We start from the raw sequence: 17716 nt of genomic DNA on the forward strand, positions 1-17716 counted from the left end.
GGGCTCTCTTTTCCATGTTTCCAAGCTTATGCATAAATATCATATTCGTATGTATATTTGGAGTCTGTAAATTGGAATATCATAAATGGACATGGCATCTAGACCCAAGGGCATAAGGATGGGCTGAGGGGAGGCAGTGCTGTGTGAGACTTGGGGAGGAAAACTTTGTCTGAGCCAGGTAAGCTGCTGCTGGTGCCCTGGGGGCATAGTAAATGAGATCCTCCTCATTACAGATCCCCTAGGATGGTGTTTCCAATAATGCCTCATGTGAGATTCTGGACGTTCCACATAAGAAAGGATTTGGTCTTCAAACAAGGCTGATCTAAGTCATCATCTCTCCCCTTCCTTACCTTGGCTGATCAGGACGCAAACTCTGAATGGTGAAGTGAAAGTGACTTATCCAAGATTATGCAGGTAGGTCTGTCTCTGCCTCTTTTTATGGAATATTTTACTACACTTTCAAACAATTTGAAGTTATGTATCAGTATGTCCTTATAGGGATTCTTCTCTCTATCTTCTTTGAATTACCTTTATCCAAGCCCCTGGCGGGTGGTAAAATGCATTCTTATTAATTCAGCAAGGGGAAACCTAATGATCCAATATATATTCCCCTTGGAGCTGAGCAATTCTCCAATAATGGTGGCCTTAGTCCAATAATAGCCAATAATGCTGACCAGGTGTCCTTAGGACCAGTGGCATATGCCTGAAAGATGGTTGGAGAAGCAGACTTCAGTTTAGAGTCATAGAACAGAATGGATGAATTATTTAACTCTACAGCTGTCAAGCTCCTTAGCATCTTGCCTCACCAACAAACCATGCACCAGACAGAACATGCTTCAACCTCCTACCCAGCAGCCATCAAGGCACCTTTGTGGAGCTCTATATCAACAGATATGATTTCATTGCTTTGTGAGGTATGGTTCATAGGTGCCACTTACTTAAGGAGCCGATGGGCTATTTAAACTGTTTCAAGTATCAGTGATTTACAGTGTTGGACACATTTCAATAAAAAGGATAGTAACTAACACACATTGAGTGCTTGCTATCTCCCAGGCACTGTTCTAAGTGCTTTTTATATGTTTACTCATTTAATCTTCATAACAACCCAATAAGGTAGGTACTCATTATCCTGACTAAGTGGGTATAGAAACTAAGATAAAGAGTGGTTAAGTCACCTATCAGCAGTCAATAAGGGGCAGAGCTGAGATTGGAGCCCAGAAAATCTGGGTCCAGAATCTGTGCTTTAAAATCTTTATGCTATTCTGCCCGCTTCTCCTCCGCCACCCACCCCCACCCCCATGCGCTGCCCTGTACTGTATAGTCTGATATAATGGAAAATTATACATCAGAATCACGTCTTCCAGTCTCCTGAAGGACATTATGGCCTTCTTCATGTTTATTTATTTGTTTGTTTTTCCCCATCATGTTGTCATTGGATAATATCCTTTCTGGATCCCAACATTCAGTGTCAACTCTAAGATTTGTGTTGCTGTGGAAAATTTCTAGCTGAATGCAGTTTTCCTTATGCTGATTGGTAAATAACTTGTAACATTTTTGCGCAATGTGATTCTGGAAAGGAATTATTTTCTTCTCTCTTATCCCCTACTTGGAGGTGAAGCCTGGCAGGCTGGCCTGGCTTGTTTGACCCTTAGAGGCCTGGGCAGGATGCCTTAGGTTCTCACCCACAGCTATGAAGGGGGAGCCAAGACTCCCAGACTGGTGGGAGGCAGCCAATGAACTCAGGAATTTTCTTTGAACGGGTCATCTAAATGAGGTAGTGTTGAGGTACGTAACGAGAGCTGAAGCGGGGAGGAATGGGACCAGAAACCCAGTGAAGACAGGAGCAGGAAGAGGCAAACCAACAATAGTTGCTGGAGGGCATTCTGGGCAGTTTTGAGCAACTCTGTGCAAGATCAGAGACCAGAAGCTATTGCCAGAAGCACAGGCATGTTTGAATAAACTTCACAAACCCCACAGAAAACTTAAAACTCTATTTGAATCTTTATTAATTTAGATATCCCTTAAATACACATGTAATCAATATGAAAAATCCTGTGCACTCTTTCTTACTTAGTGTTAGTCAAGCATTTCCAGGAATCAACATAGTCCACATTCTTGGATTTCAGATAATTTTATGACATTCCTTCCTATTGCTGCTTAGCTGTTCCCTTATTCTTAAATTGGTTTCTATCTTTCTCTACTGGGCAATGCTTTGGTAAGGTGTTGTGGAACTGCCTGTTAAAGTAGCATTCCACCAACCACACATACACCTGGCCTACTCACCTTGGGCAAAGAATCTTGACCAAAATAGTCATCAGGGTCCACCTCGTCTAGCTGTCCACCCATAACAATAACAAAAGGGCTCCTGGATTTCAGGGCTTCATAAAAACTTCAAAGGATTAGGAGAGGTCAAACCCAAACTATGAAGAAGAAAAATTTATTATATATCAGTTATCCTACACACGACCAGATATCCCATAAGTTAGAAAATATTGCGTAGGGTGCTTCTATCTAACTTTTAAATCCTCTGGCCATGGCTAACCCTTTTGTCCCTGCCATCTAGTATGATTCTTCTTCTGCTTTTGTCATCCTGATTCTTCTTGTTTCACTCCTTTGCTTAAAACCCTCCACTGAATCTTACTGCTCTTAGAATGAAACTCAAGTTCCTAACTATGGTCAACAGAATAACGGCCCCCAAAGATGTCCACATCCTAACCCCTGGAACCTGATTATGCTCTTACATGGTGAAAGAGATTTTGCAGATATGACTAAATTAATGATCTTGACATGGGAAGATTATCCTGGATTATCTGGGTGGGTTCAATGTAATAATAAATTTCCTTATAAAAGGGAGGCAGGAGGGCCAAAGTCAGAGAAGGAAGAGGTGATGATGTAAGCAGAGGTGGGAGTGATTGTGGGGCCATGAGCCAAGGAATGTGGGTGGCCTCTAGAAGCTGGAAAAGACAGGAAAACAGGTCCTGCCCCAGAGCCAGAGCAGCTGAATTGTGCTGAGGAATATTTCTGGGTAAGTGCCAAGGCTCTCACATTATACTCTTCAATGTAGTAGAATTAAAGTCTTCTGAAAATCATCAAGCACAATGTAGACACCCATTAGCCACAGTATTTATCAAGTGCTTTCTGTGTGCAAAAGCCTCTGCTTTTCTATATAATTGTAGTGGGTTGAATAGTGGCCCCCTCAAAAGATATGCTTGTCTTAACCCTGAGAACCTGTGAATGTGACCTTATTTTGAAATAAGTTCTTTGCAGATATAATCACATTAAGGATCTCAAGATGAGATCATCCTGGATTTAGGGTGGACCCTAACTCCAATGACAGATGTCCTTATAAGAGAAAGGCAGAGGGAGATTTGAGGCACAGAGACAGAGAAGGGCAAGACCATGTGAAGACAGAGGCAGAGAGTGGAGTTATGCTGCCACAAGCCGACGAACGCCTGGAGCCACCAGAAGTTGGAAGAGGGAAGGAAAGATTCTCTTCTGAGTCTTCAGAGGGAGTACGGCCCTGCCAACACCTTCAGAGGGAGTTTGTACTTCTGGCCTCTCAAATTGTGAGAGAACAAATTTCTTTTGTTTGTAAGCTGGGTTTGTGGTCATTTGTTATGGCAGCCACAGAAAAGTAACACAACAATCTCCCCTACACCTCTCTATTATGACATTAGGGTGAGCCATTAGGGTCCTGTTCGCCTATCATGTTGCAGACAGAAGACAACGTGCCATCCTGCTCCCTCCTATCCCTCCATGCTGCTGCTTGGGCTTCCTGTCTCACCCGTCCTGTGCTTTAATCACTCATTAGTGTGACTTTGCTTTCTGCACACATAGTACAACCAGCATTAAGATTAAAAATGTTTAATAACCAGGATGGTGCAGGCTCTGACCAATCAGAATGGACACCTACTGCAGTTAGGGAGTAAAGTCCAGGAGGCCCCTGGCATTCCAGGCATTACCCCTTTGGGTGCTGGATCACGGAGACCAGATAGTGGCAAGTGTCCTGACATTAATTCTTACTGTGTACCAGGCACTGTGCTACCTGGACTGTCTCTTTGAAACCTTACCACAACCAGATGGGTGAGGAAATTGAGGCTTAAAGGGGTTCAGTGATGTTCCTGAGGTCACATAGAGAGCAAGCAAGTGGCAGAGTAAGGGCTGGAAACCAGGCAGCCCGACTCTGCGCTCTGTTGTGGGGTGTGTGAAGAAATGCCTGGAGAGGGTCATTGCTCTATGGAGTAGGGAATGCTTAGAAAGAAGTGCCATCCAATTTGGGGCCCTCAGAAATGTAAATGATTTATTTCAGGAAAATGGTGATAGAGGGGTTACTAGTTGACTCTATCATTCAGTCCTGATTGGAACCACAGGCCCAAGAATGCATTGACTCCGAGAGGGAGAGGAGGCTGGCCAGAGTGTGGGGTGCTCCCTCATCCCTACTGCAGGGAGAGGTGAGCTCTGTGCTCATGATACAATCCAGTGCAGAGACCTCAGACTATGCAGATGCCAAGGGACTTCCCGGGAGTCGAGAATTACAGCCAGGACCCGGAAGGTGAGAACTTGGTTAGGTTCCTTGAGCCCTGAGGCTTCCCCACGCTCGCTGTTCTTTTCCTGCCCGCTTCCCTGAGCTGATCTATAAGTGAAGCCTTGGCATGGAAAGGGCTCGTGTGCTTTTGTGAGGCAAAGACTAGATAAAACAAGAAAACCTGTGTTTCTGGCCCTGGAGGGGAGAAGTAAAACCAGGGATAAAATTGGTGGTGATGGCTTGAAAGAGGGAAGGGCCCTCAGTCGCTTAAGGCCTGCAGAGGAGAAGAAAGGAGAACCAGGGAGGCCTATCTTAGCTTCAGCCAGAGGTGGGCCCCTGGGGCTTAATCACTGAACACCCAGAACTCCCCAGACAGGCAGGTGGAAGAGAAAGTGAGAGGGCATAGCCGTGGAATTTACCAGTGGGTGACCTCCTTGCCTTTTCCCCCTTATGTGCTGATAGCCATGTTTGCTGAAAGTCAGTGACATTTTCTGGTACTACATATGTAGGTGTACTTTACAGGAACTTTTAAATAAATATAGTCCCACGTGACTCATTATTCTATTACATTAGTTAGTTGTTGGCATATCTGTCACATCATACACAAAAGCTGAGCTATTTCAGTGCTTGTACTTATGAGTCATCTTACTGACTTTCTGTATTATATATTTTCCACCCCTGTTCTATAATCTCATTCTTTCATTCAGTGTATACAGGTGATAATTATGTTCTTACCTTCTCCTACCTTCTTTTTTTCTGAGATCAAAATAGCAACAACAACAAAAAAAGGGCAGATATGGTTTTCTTTAACATTTCATGAAAATTTATAAAAACTAAGCTTGACACTAGTGCTTCAACTTAGATCTGAAATCACAAATAAACTAATGTAAATGCTCCCCTGATATTTGCAGTAAGCAAAAGTGTATATAAAAATAGGCTTGCATTTGAAGGGCCTATCAAATCATATGTCCATCTTGCCAAATTGCCAAGTCTTCAAAAATTCTTTGTTATGTTGAATGGATCTGTTTCATCCATTACTGGTACTGAAATCTGAAAAGTTCATCTTACCACCTCAATATTTGTCAACACCAAGAGAGTTGAAGAAGAGAGGAAAAAATTATATAGTGACCCAAGAAAAGATGGATTTGTATGACTGAGAAGACCCCAAACCAAATGTTTTATTTACTACACTATTTCTGGAAGGTTTCCCTTGGCAACTTTTAAATGTTGTTATATCATCCTTTCTTGGAGGCTACTTTAGCTGTTCAAATGTGGTGAGGGGAAGAGAGAATTATAATACGAAAGGAAGGGAGAGTCTGTCTTCTTTGATTGAAAAATGTTTCTCCAGTTCCCCCTTTTACTTACATTGAAACCCTCTCCAGTTTACTCAGCCAAACTAGTTGAAGCTGCATTGCACATACTCAAAGGGACACACACTTCCCCATTCATACAACCACATGAGGAAGTTAGAAGCATAACTTTGACTCAACAGGAGTTTTTCTATCCACATGCTTTCCATGCCAGAGTGGTCAGGCCTCAGGTGAGGGTCTTCACACTGCGCCAAGGTTTCTTCTCAGCAGCGTCCAAACTGATTGCTCAGCAGATGGTTTTGAGAGACGCTTCGACCTCAGAGAGCTGCCCATGGTTATTTGTCCAGGCAGATGCCCTAAAATTACAGATGGGTACAAATCGATGCTTAAGGAATGGCATGCCTCAACAGCTGGAAATCTGGAATGTTCTCAATTTTTAAAATGTTTCCTAGATGCTGCAGATGATGACTTTGTTCTTCAGCCATGACCACAGGGGCCCAGAACATGCTTTTTTTTTTTTTTTTTTTTAAAGATTTTATTTTTTCCTTTTTCTCCCCAAAGCCCCCCCGGTACATAGTTGTGTATTCTTCGTTGTGGGTTCTTCCAGTTGTGGCATGTGGGACGCCGCCTCAGCGTGGTCTGATGAGCAGTGCCATGTCCGCGCCCAGGATTCGAACCAACGAAACACTGGGCCGCCTGCAGCGGAGCGCGCGAACTTAACCACTCGGCCACGGGGCCAGCCCCGAGGACATGCTTTTTATAGCGATTACACTTAATACATTTTAGGCTCAGTTTAACCATATTTTGAAGTAAAAATACATGTATTTTAGAGAACCGAAAGTGACCCAAGGTGGATGGATCATAGTATTGGTATTATTAATTGGCAGTCTTTTGGTTGAAATCAACAGAAAACCCAATTTACTCTGATTTAAACAATGAAGAGAATTCATTGTCTCACCTAAAAGGCCAGAGGTTGTTCAGGCCAGAGGTGGTTCAGGCTATAGATAAGGCTTGATGCCATCAAAGGTCTTATTTCTTTTCCTCTCTCTGTTCTGGCTTGTGCTGTGTGAGCAGCTTCCTAGGTCAGACTTTCTACATGGTCCCAAAGTGGATGCCAACAGTCCTGGGCTTATAGGAATCCTTGTTCATTTCAGCAGGAGAGAGAACATCTCTTTCTTCAATTGTCAAATAAAATTCCTGGGCTTTATTCTGATGGGACCAATTACTGTACCCAGGAGTATGGGATAGACTGCTAGGCAAAAGCTAGCTCATCCTTGGAGCTGAGGGAGGGTTAATCCCATCCCACCCACTCAGTTTTGCTGAAAGTGGGAAAGGAATGGTTATGCAAAAGAAAAGCGGGACATTGTTTTACCAACAGAAGAGTACACGGATGCAAGGAGGAAAATATAACAAGATTGTGTATTGAGTGTGTTGGGAGGAAAACTGTAAGTTAACCAGAAAGGTAGGCTGAGGAGTGATAGTGAAGGGCTTTGTTAGGAAGCCTGACCTTGACTTCCTTTGAAGAGTTGTAATCAGCAATTATCACCCAACATGCACAGAAAGCTCTCCAGGGGCACTTAATATCCAATAATTTTTTTTACAAATAAAGCTTTTTTTCTGTGTGGTTCTAAGAGTTAGATGTCTGGTTAGTGAGTAGATGGGTGCCTATTATTTTAGTTGTTGTATTTTTTATGTTTGGAATATTTTACAATTAAAAAGTGAAAGTAACATACAGGCATAGTACACCCTGCCAGTGCTCACCAATGTATCATTTTTTCTCTTTCCTGGATTCACAAGAGACTATTTTCCTAAGTCACCTTGTGCTGACCAATAGGCTGTGAGCAAAAATGACGTCTGCTTCTTCTGGGCTGAGGCAGTGAAAAGTTCTAAGCGAACTTTCAGCTCTGCCTTCCCCTTCAGGGTGATAGTGGAGGCCAGATATTGACATGGTGGAGCCACAAGAGCAAAGCAGCCTGGATCCCTGAGTCACTGTGTGGATGTTGGCTGCCTTGGGAAGTGCTCACATGTTCTAGTTAATGATTTCTGTGGGTCAAATAATTTTAAAACTTACTAGCTCAAAGCAACAATTTACTATTATCTCTCATGGTTCTGTGTGTGCTGACTGGGCTCAGCTGGGCAGTTCTTGCTAGGGGCTCTCATACTATTGCAGATGGGGGTTGCAGATGTCAGGAGCTGTAGTCATCTAATGACTCACCTGAGCTGGATATTCAAAATAGCTCACTCATCTGGCTAGAATTGATGTTGGTATTGACTGAGTGCTCTGGAGCTGTCAACAAGAGCTCCTAGGTGGCTTGGGCTTCTCACTGCATGGGCCCTGGGTTCAGAAAGGAAGCATACCAAGACCCTGGGTTCCAAGAGACCCAGGAGGAATTGAAAGGCTTCTTATGACCTATCCTTGGATGTCCTGGATGATCATTGCTTCCATATTCTGTTTGTCAAGCCCAATCACCAACACCAGTCCAAGTTCAAAGGGAGAGGAATTGGACTCCTACTCTTCATGCAGGGAGTAATGTGAGGTATAGGGAGGGAAAGTATTGATAGTGGCCATCTTTTATTATTTACTATATTTGACCTACAGTGAACTTTGTATGAGCAAGAAATAAATTTTATGTGTTAAGCCATTGAAATTGTGGGGGTTGTTTATTACCTTATCATAACCCTAGCTAAGCTGATTAATAAAATTGGAATTACAGAAAATATAGAACAGAGTGAAGAAAAAGAATGACTATGATTAACCTTGCATGTGTTTCCTTCTTGTCTTTCTTGTGTATATTTTTATGTAGTTATATACATCATGCCATGTAGACAAATTCATAGTGTTTTTTTTCCTGTGTATCATTCTAATCAAACATATTCCTTTTCTATCAAGAAGTCTCAGTAAAGACTTTTAATTACTGAATATTAATGAAATAATAATATTTCATTATGAAAAAGTACTCAAATTCTCCCAAATAGACATTTAGTGTTTTCCCATTTATTTGATATTATAAATAATACTGCAATAAACATCTTTGTGCATAAAGCATTATTTCTTTATGATAAATTATATTCATTTGTCTTTAGCTCTTTGATTTTAAAGGATTTTATTCAAATAAATTTTTTCACAGCATGCCTATCATACTTTCATTCCCCCTCTCTCTGTGGATAATGCCCAAATTTAGATTTTCAGTCCTGATCTCTCTAGAGTTGACATCACTACTCGGGATCAATAATAAGCATTTCAAACTAAATATGTCAAATGATTCTTGATTCTCCCCCCATTCTTTCAAGCCAGCTCCTCTCCCAGGCATCTTTATCTCAGTAAATGCGGCCACAGTCTACCCAGATGCTCAAGCCTAAATCAAAGAGTCATTCTTTATTCCTCCCATTCTCTCACCTTCTTGCAGTCAGTTAGCAAGTCCTATCTACTCTATCTCACTTGTCTAGTTCTCTTTCTTCTCAAAGCTACCACCCTGGTCTAAGCAATCATTGTCTTTTCCTGAACTACTGCAATGGCCTGCTGAGAGGTCTTCCTCCTTCCATTTTTGCCTTCCACTCTGAGTTAACGTAAATCAAATAGTATCACTGTTGCTTATAAGTCTTCAGTTCGGGCCCTTCTTGTTCAGGCCAGAACCTTCTGGCCTCTGCCTACCTCACTTAGCTCTTTACATCTGCTCTTCCCCAAGCCACATTGATCTTTCTAGTCCAAGTTCACTATAAACTCTTTCTGCCTCAGGGCCTTTGAACGTGTTCCTACCTTGCCTTAGAACACTTTTCCCTGGCTCTTCCAAGAGTTGCCTCTTTCTCATCTTTCAATTGTCATCTCCTTAGAGAGGCTGTATTGACCATCCTATCTAAAATAGCCAGTCACTTTCCATTAAATACATTGTGATGGCTCCAGAACTTTCATAGAAGAATAGTTCAGAGGAAGCAATTTGACAATGTGTGATGGTGGGAGAGGCGGTGGTGACTTTTGGCTAGGATACTTGTCTTGAAGATGAAATTTCATAGCAATTAACATGAGATTGAAAGACTATCAATTGTCCTCCTCAAAGAAGAGTAAAAGTGGTGGTGGGGTTGATGAATATTATGGGGCTAAAGTGTCTCCCACCCTAAATGGTCCTAGGTGATGTCATGGTACTTACCACGTCTATTTCCTTTATTGCACTCACCATTGTCAGCAATGATGTTGTTTATTGTCTGTCTTTTCTCCCCTTGCCAGAATGTAGGCTCCATGAAGACATAGTCCTTGTCTGTCTTATAATACCTAGCTCACCTGCAGTCAGTAGATATTTTTTGAATAAATTTATGAATTTATATATAAATAAATGACTAATTCACTCTATCTTTACTTTCCACACCAACCTGATCCCTAAGTGGAAGATTTCCAAGGATTATTTGGTCTTCAAATCCATGATCTGCATATTTGTATTTCTATGTATATACACGATGTTCCATTTCTGGAAAAGTAGAATGTGTTGGAGGAAAGCAGGGGCTAGGAGAAAATAAGGTGAAGGTATGCTGGAGATGATATGGAAGAAAAATGACAGGAAAAGATTCACTATTTGGGGGAAGTGAGAAGAAGGTGCTATCTGGCAGGAAGAGATCATGTATACCTTTGCGTCATCATCAAAAAGCTATTCAGTGTTTTCTAGATCAAAATGTCCTTTCCAATCCTTTGGAGTTTTGACCTCTGCTTTAGAAACAGTCCTCTGCTCCACGTCCTACGGTCTCTGGCTGTGAGCCTGTGTCTCTTGCCTCTGTTCCTTGTTTCTTGTCTGCTTTGCCTATCTTGCCCCTGAGTTTCATTTCCAAATTTGGATTTCCTCATGTGTGAGTCATAATGCAATAGTGATTGAATGTGCTGAGGCCCAACTGAGGTGGAGCAGGGCAACTGCTCTGCAAGGAGTATGGACCATTTCTCCGAGTGCTCTTGGCCCAGCCACTTTGCCCCTCTTTTAGAACCAGGTGCCCTGTTCAGTCTGGCCTTGCCTGTCTGTCCTGGTGCCCACCAGGCCTGGTGGCTGAGCTTGAGCTAAGAAGTGAAGAAACACGTGGGTGGGTTTGAGTAGAAGTCAGGGCTGGAGATGGGTATTGGGGGCAGCTCCACACAGAGTTAGAGGGAGACCAGGTGAGGAGTGCAATTGGGTGGCTGCAGCTGAATGACGGCTTGTTTACATAGGATATGTGCAGCTTGGGAACATTCCTTCTTTGTTCTCAATTTACAGTATACAAACAGTCACAAATGTGGAGGAAGGACTTTTGCAAGAATTAGTCAGGGATCTATGAATCAGGCATGTCAAAGTTTAATACAACATTTCCTGCCTTTTCACATAGTGGTAAAAATTTATATTTTATTAATAATTTCAACAACAACAATATTTACCATCACAGCTGTTACCACTGTATCCATTGTATATTGAGCACGTAGTATTTGCCAAGCGCCTACTATTTGCTATGTACTTTACTTATATTGTCCCTAATTTTTATAATCCTAAGGGAGTAGGGATTAATTTTCCCATTTAAAAAATTTCACTGATAAGAAAATTGAGGCGCAGAACAGTTAAGCCATCTACACAAGCTTATACAGCTAAGAAGCTGCAGAATCAGAATTTGAACCCAAGTCTATCTGGCTCCGAGCTATAAAAGTTCTTATTTTTATTTGAAAATGAATTTTTTCTTTTGAGGAAGATTAGCCCTGAGCTAACATCTGCCAATCCTCCTCTTTTTGCTGAGGAAGACTGGCCCTGAGCTAACATCTGTGCCCATCTTCCTCTACTTTATACGTGGGATGCCTGCCACAGCATGGCTTGCCAGGCGGTGCCGTATCTGCACCCGGATCCGAACCAGCGAACCCCGGGCTGCTGAAGTGGAACGTGTGTACTTAACCGCTGCGCCACCTGGCCAGCCCCGAAAATGAAATTTTTAATGAAATCATGCTTAAATTTCTTCTCTTTGCATAAAAGTATGAACGACCTATTTATACCACTATTCTAGAAAGTACATTGCTTTTTAAAATAGATTGTCTTGATAATATTTGGATTTAAAGTTTCTGTTGAATTTTACTTAATTTGGCACTAACTTTTAAAAACTTAATACCGTGGTCTACCTCGGCAGGTTGTATACTTATTTTGAGCGAGTTTTAACACAGTAACTGCTTGCTGAGGTTAATGTTTTATTTGTCATTTACAGGAGTTACTGCTGAGGAATAAGGCAGTTGTTCTGTAATTTCCCTCTACAGGCAGGGAAGGTAATGTGCAAATAATTTAGCAATTTTCTACAGAAGAAAGTAGCCATTGTGTCTTTTTGGGTATCAGTACTCAAATGCGATTTATACTACTGCATTGAAAAACTTACCTATGACTATGAATTGTGTTTTTCTCTTTTTTTTTTTTTGGTGAGAAGATTGGCCTTGAGCTAACATCTGTTGCCAATCTTCCTCTTTTGGCTTGAGGAAGATTGTCCCTGAGCTAACATCTGTGCCAGTCTTATTCTATGTTTTTTATATGGGATGCCGCCACAGCATGGCTTGATGAGCTGTCATTTGGTCTGTGCCTGGGATCTGAACCTGCGAACCCTGGGCTGCCAAAGTGGAGTACGCAAACTTAACTACTATGCCACTGGGCCGGCCCCACCTTGTGTGTTTATTAAAAAAATAAAACAATACATACTTATTATAGAAGTTTAGTAAAATATAGAGAAGAAAAATAATCATGCATAATCCTACCAAAGATAAAGAATTAATATAGTTGTATATATATAATGTATAATATAGTTGTCTTTTTTATACAAAAGTTTACATATTTTACATGTAATTCACTAATCTAACTGGAATTTAGTGTATAAATTGTTTAGTCTTCTGTTTCTAAGACAGAGATGAGTATTAAATGAGTTCTTTAGTTTCCAATATGACAAATAAATGATATCCCAATATGAACTTAGTTTGGAGTGAGGCAAATTCCCAATCACTTTATATCCATTGTTGGGAAAATTCACAGGATTCTTGATATATACTAGGTTTATATGTTAAAACTCCCAAGAGGGGCTGGCCTGGTGGCGCGGTGGTTAAGTTCACACGTTCCGCTTCTCGGCGGCCCAGGGTTCTTTGGTTCGGATCCCGGGTGCGGACATGGCACCGCTTGGCAGCCATGCTGTGGTAGGCGTCCCACATATAAAGTAGAGGAAGATGGGCACGGATGTGAGCTAAGGGCCAGTCTTCCTCAGAAAAAAGAGGAAGACTGGCAGTAGTTAGCTCAGGGCTAATCTTCCTCAAAAAAAAAAAAAAAAAAACCAAAAAAACCAAAACAAAAAAACTCCCAAGAACAAAATCAATCTCTGCCAAAAATTTTGCTTTTTTCAAATATGGATAAGCTTCTCTGTTTAAATTTAAACCTCATTTTTTGATTCTAAGGTAAGAAAGTTGACAGATGGCTAAATGAGCAGTAGTCTGAGAAATATAATTTATAATAAATCTTCCAAGAAATGAATTTAAATGCCTGCCAAAAAGCTTCTCAAATAACTCTCCAAGCTTAAATTCCAACTTCTCCAAGAGACAAATGCAATAACGTTTTTCTCTTTTCTTTTTGAATAGATTTCATTTTCAAGAGCAGTTTTAGGTTCAGAGAAAAATTGTGCAGACAGTACAGAGCTCCTGTATACCTACTGCCCCTACACATGCGCAGCCTTCCCACTGTTATCATCCCACAACAGAGCGGTACATTTGTTACAATCGATGAACGTATATCCACACAACACGTCGGTATTACTCAAAGTCCATGGTTTACATTAGGTTCACTCAGGGTGTCGTACATCCTATGGTTTTGACAAATGTATAATGACTTGTATCAACCATTACAATGTCATACAGAATAGTTTCACCGTCCTAAGAATCTTCTGTGCCTGTTCATTCTTCCCTCTCCTCTAGCATCTGGTAATGACTGATCATTTTACTTACTTGCAATATTTTCAAGGGAACCTTCTAGGTCATTTAACTGGGAAACTTCTAAATGATCTTCTAAGAGCTGACTACAAGTCTCTCTGATAAGACAGCATGAAGTGTATTTCCAGGGGTCCCAGGGCTTTCCTGCTTCAAATCACAAAGTGGCAATGCTGCAATTTGAGGATATAGTTATAATTTGGATTATTCTCTTTACATAATGAATTTTTATAAGGAATAAAATATCTGTTCCCACTTCGTGTGGCCTGAATCTGCAGAATTTGTGACTGTGCCAAGCCAGTTTGTAGGACACAGTGACCAGCAAAGCCACAAGTGTCCTATATTTAAATGTTTAGAAAGACACCCTGTGTATGATAGCTTATTTTCCCATAGCCAGGGAGCATCTTGGCTGCGAGAAGAGTAAATTCACTTTCTGTTCACTGGGGAATTAGAAAGAAGCACAGCACAACCAGAAGGACCTGCAACTACAATGGACAGCTGTGTGCTGGGCGCTTTGGGGAGAAGAACAAGGAAAGGAAAAGAAGATTGGCAACAGATGTTAGCTCAGGCGCCAAGCTTAAAAAAAAAAAGAAAGAAGCATAAAAGCGTTGTTTTTTAATCATGTCAGTCTGGGCCTATTTTGAGACTGGATATTTAAGACAACTATCCTAGTTTGTCTTGCATTATTCAGTATAGTTTATTTAGTGCTTTATTAAATATGTTTTTAAACCTTTTTTGGGGGAGAAATAATTGCAAACTTACAGTTTGCAAGAATAGAAATAGTACCAAGAAGACCCATACACTCTTCACCCAGATTCTGCACTTTTACTCCACTTTTTTTTTTATCATTTATATAGGTGGTATCTCTCTTTAACATATAGTATTTAAATTACATGTTATATATGTGAATTTTTTCTGCATCATTTGAAGGTAAATTATATAAATCATGGTCCTTTACCTCTAAATACTTCAGTGTGTATATCCTAAGAATAGGAATATTCTCTTATATAACCAGAACCGTAAATTTAACTTTGATACAACACTTTTATCTAATTTTCTGTTCATACACCAGTTTTGTCAACTGACTCAATAATGTCCTTTATAACGTTCTCCCCTTCCAGTATAGGATCCAGTCTAGGGTCAGGTATTGTAATTAGTTGTTATATCTCTTTTGCCTCTTTTAATCTGGAACATTTTCACTGCCTTTTTTGTTTTAGAATATAGCCCCCATCCTCTCTTTTAAAAATAGGATACTAGTCTTTTGAGATTTGTCCAGTATTTTCCCAGAAGTCTAGGGAAACATCACCCAATGGTCTGAGAAGCCTGTTTGAAGGTATACTGGAGAATAATGGTTTCCCCTTTTCTTCTGCCTCTCAAATCTCATACGTATCTCCACTGGCAGAATTTAACCTGGAACCATTAAAGGAAAAGTCCTTTGGAAAACAGAGTTCTAGGCATTCTCCCCACAGTCCAGAGGAGAATGTAGAAAGGGGTGACAATAACACTGAGTTGACTGCTGACAAGGCAGCATACACTCATGTCTTGTTAGGACAAGATAACCCTTTCTGGGGATAGAAAGGACAAGACAGTGAGCTCCCTGCCCTCATAGAGCTTACACTCTCCAGGGAGATCTCTAAGTACTGTGAGAGAAATGCACAGGACTGTGACCAGGAATGACAGGTGTACTCTCTCAAGGCATGGACGCCTGAAAGATGACAGGGAGCCACAGTTATGCAAAGGGCAGGATGGGGTGGGCTTGTGACTGTCTAGGTAGAGAAGTGGCCAGGGCAGTGGGCCCCATAGCATAAAAGAGCTTAGTGTGTTTAAAAGTGACACAAGGTCAATGTGACTGGAATTTGGTGGAGCTTGGCATCATTTTAAGGTGGAGAGGATGGCAGAGGCTGGATTGTGCTGGGCCTTATAGGATCTAGTGATGAGCTGGCATTTTGTTCAAAGTGAAATAGAAACGTTCCTACTCCATATGGCACCTTTGGGCAAATTAGAAAAAGGCATCCATTCCTCAAGGCATTTCCATCTTGTTGGAAAATTGTTGTAAAAATACTCTTATTAGAACAAGGCACTTCACTGAAATCTGCCAGAGACTATTTGTAATAAGTATAAAATTCTCAATACTCCAATGTGAAAGGCACTCTTCCATAGGGTTATTCTACCATAACTTGTACCATGTATATGGCAGCCCTGGGGAGGAGTCATGGAAGGCTTTCTGCAGGGGAGTGACACAATCCTATGTGGTCCTGTGTGGAGGGGATAAGAGGAGAGGAAGAGTTTTTTGGAGGTAGATCTTACAATATTTTTGAAGCAAAGGGATTGGATGAAGGAGATGGAAAAGAGGATGAGACGGTGATGACTCATCAGGTTTGTAGATGGCAGTGCCGTTTCACTGAGCCCAACATGACTGGGAAAAACCAGGGTCTATAGGTGTGGGAGACAAAGACATCACGGAGTAATTAAAATCCAGGTATTTCCCATCTTCCCTTGAATGCTCTGTTTTCAACTAAAAGTTAACCAAACTCTTGTCTTTCCCAAAATAGATATCCTTGATAAACTTACCCATTAGAGTAAAGGACAATAACAAGACCTTTACCTTTCAGTCTTAAGAAATTGGATTAAACTCAAATTTTAACTAACATTCTCAAGTTCCTCTATGTTTTGGGCACTCTGCCATAGACTTTACACATGTTATCTTATTTCCTCCGCTCAGCAGTCCATGAGGTATTTCCTATTTTTATCTTCATTTTACTGAGCAGACATGAGTCTCAGAGAGCAATCTCATCACTTGATTTGAACAGGGTACCACAGTCACAGGTCCAAGTCAGGAGTTGATCATATTGCCTGAGTCCCTTGTTTTTTTCAGTTTTGTCAGTGCTATCCAATAGAACTTTCTGCAATGAGGGAAATATTTATCTGCTTTGTCCATGTGGCTATTAAGCACTTGAAATGTGGCTGGTGTGACTGAGGAACTGAATTTTTAATTTAAATAACTACACGTGGCTAGTGGCTATCATATTTGTCAGTGCAGCTGTAGATCAATTATCTCCAAATCAGGGTGCACAGAGCCCAGGAAGGGTACAGAACATGCAGAGTGTAGAAAGAAAATACACACACACACGTTTTAAAGCATCATTTCTGATTTTTTGTGTTTTGTAATGTACCTAATCTATTACGTATAATAGATATGTGTGTGTGTGTATATATATATATATACACTATATATAAATTATATAGGGGCCATCCTTGTGGCATAGAGGTTAAGTTTGGCATGCTCCGCTTCAGTGGCCCAGGTTTGTGGGTTCAGATCCCAGGTGCAGACCTATACCACTTGTCAGCCATGCTGTGGCAGCAACCCACATATAAAGTGGAGGAAGACTGGCATACATGTTAACTCAGGGCTAATCTTCCTCAAGTAAAAAAAAAAAAACAAAAAAAGGAGGAAGATTGGCAACAGATGTTAGCTCAGGGCTAATCTTCCTCAGAAAAAGAAAATTATATACATGTACTGCATATATAAATTATATATAAAATACAATATATATAATATATAATTTTTACTTAACACTTATATGGCACTTACTAAGTGCCAGGTCTATGCTTTACAAATATTAACTCATTTAATCTTCATAGTGACTGTGGGGTAGATACTTTTATTAGTCTCATTTTACAAATGAAGAAACTAAGGCAATATTTGGATGTGTCTAAGGACACAGGCAGTTGGTGGTAAAGCCAAGATTTGAGTACAGTCACTTTGGCTTCTAACTCCAAGTGCTATAGGGTAAGCTAAACAAGTACACTAGGAGGAGAGAGAGGGCAAACATTTTCACTAATGGGTGAGTGGCCAAAAAATATTTGGTGATTAATAGTCTAGACTTTAACAACCAATAAGACAGCAATTTCTAATCTCAAAATTTCAAGGGATTTTGGAGATGA

General features: G+C 40.9%; 1 protein-coding gene across 1 annotated transcript in view; it reads left to right on the top strand.

Moving 5' to 3' along the window:
- Positions 1-233: 233 nt before the first annotated feature.
- The window catches only part of PLEKHF2 (pleckstrin homology and FYVE domain containing 2), a 41608-nt gene continuing 24125 nt past the window's right edge, over positions 234-17716 (top strand). The window contains exon 1 of the mRNA XM_044743956.2: positions 234-414. The gene's annotated coding sequence lies outside the window, so the exon portion shown is untranslated. The remainder of the gene's footprint in view (positions 415-17716) is intronic.

Source organism: Equus asinus, chromosome 12, assembly GCF_041296235.1.
Source record: "Equus asinus isolate D_3611 breed Donkey chromosome 12, EquAss-T2T_v2, whole genome shotgun sequence".
Classification (NCBI taxonomy): Eukaryota; Metazoa; Chordata; class Mammalia; order Perissodactyla; family Equidae; genus Equus; species Equus asinus.